Source organism: Arachis duranensis, chromosome 7, assembly GCF_000817695.3.
Source record: "Arachis duranensis cultivar V14167 chromosome 7, aradu.V14167.gnm2.J7QH, whole genome shotgun sequence".
NCBI classification, from domain to species: Eukaryota; Viridiplantae; Streptophyta; class Magnoliopsida; order Fabales; family Fabaceae; genus Arachis; species Arachis duranensis.
The window spans coordinates 37,528,517-37,530,469 of record NC_029778.3 but is presented as its reverse complement, the minus strand read 5'-3'; positions in this window follow the sequence as shown (position 1 = coordinate 37,530,469).

Below are 1,953 nucleotides of genomic sequence, written 5' to 3'. Positions count from 1 at the left end.
CTGAGCAAAAATCTGATTCAGAGACTGAAAAGGACTGCAGATGCTGTTGGATTCTGACCTCCCTGCATTCGAAGTGAATTTTCTGGAGCTACAGAAGCCTAATTGGCGCGCTCTCAACGGCGTTGGAAAGTAGACATCCTGGGCTTTCCAGCAATATATGATAGTTCATACTTTTCCCAAGATTTGATGGCCCAAACCGGCATTCAAAGTCACCTTCAGATTTCCCAGCGTTAAACGCCAGAACTGGCACCAAAGTGGGAGTTAAACGCCCAAACTGGCACAGAAGCTGGCGTTTAACTCCAAGAAGAGTCTCTAAACGAAAATGCTTCATTGCTCAGCCCAAGCACACACCAAGTGGGCCCGGAAGTGGATTTTTATGTCATTTACTCATCTTTGTAATTCTTAAGCTACTAGTTCCCTATAAATAGGACCTTTTACTATTGTATTTTCATCTTTTGATCACTTTTAGATCTCTAGATCATCTTTGGACATCTAGTTCTTAGATCATTTGGGGGCTGGCCTCACGGCCATGCCTAGACCTTGTTCTTATGTATTTTCAACGGTGGAGTTTTGATAAGCGGATAATTTATACGCTTTTTGGCATTGTTTTTAGTATGTTTTTAGTAGTTTTAGTTGAGTTCTTAGTATATTTTTATTAGTTTTTAGTTAAAATTCACTTTTCTGGACTTTACTATGAGTTTGTGTGTTTTTCTGTGATTTCAGGTATTTTCTGGCTGAAATTGAGGGACCTGAGCAAAAATCTGATTCAGAGATTGAAAAGGACTGCAGATGCTGTTGGATTCTGACCTCCCTGCATTCGAAGTGAATTTTCTGGAGCTACAGAAGCCTAATTGGCGCGCTCTCAACGGCGTTGGAAAGTAGACATCCTGGGCTTTCCAGCAATATATGATAGTTCATACTTTGCCCAAGATTTGATGGCCCAAACCGGCATTCAAAGTCACCTTCAGATTTCCCAGCGTTAAACGCCAGAACTGGCACCAAAGTGGGAGTTAAACGCCCAAACTGGCACAGAAGCTGGCGTTTAACTCCAAGAAGAGTCTCTACACGAAAATGCTTCATTGCTCAGCCCAAGCACACACCAAGTGGGCCCGGAAGTGGATTTTTATGTCATTTACTCATCTTTGTAATTCTTAAGCTACTAGTTCCCTATAAATAGGACCTTTTACTATTGTATTTTCATCTTTTTATCACTTTTAGATCTCTAGATCATCTTTGGACATCTAGTTCTTAGATCATTTGGGGGCTGGCCTCACGGCCATGCCTAGACCTTGTTCTTATGTATTTTCAACGGTGGAGTTTTGATAAGCGGATAATTTATTCGCTTTTTGGCATTGTTTTTAGTATGTTTTTAGTAGTTTTAGCTGAGTTCTTAGTATATTTTTATTAGTTTTTAGTTAAAATTCACTTTTTTGGACTTTACTATGAGTTTGTGTGTTTTTCTGTGATTTCAGGTATTTGCTGACTGAAATTGAGGGACCTGAGCAAAAATTTGATTCAGAGACTGAAAAGGACTGCAGATGCTGTTGGATTCTGACCTCCCTGCATTCGAAGTGAATTTTCTGGAGCTACAGAAGCCTAATTGGCGCGCTCTCAACGGCGTTGGAAAGTAGACATCCTGGGATTTCCAGAAATATATAATAGTCCATACTTTGCCCAAGATTTGATGGCCCAAACCGGCGTTCAAAGTCACCCTCAGAATTCCCAGCGTTAAACGCTGGAACTGGCACCAAAATGGGAGTTAAACGCCCAAACTGGCACAAAAGCTGGCGTTTAACTCCAAGAAGAGTCTCTACACGAAAATGCTTCATTGCTTAGCCCAAGCACACACCAAGTGGGCCCGGAAGTGGATTTTTATGTCATTTACTCATCTCTGTAAACCCTAGGCTACTAGTTTTCTATATATAGGACCTTTTACTATTGTATTTTCATCTT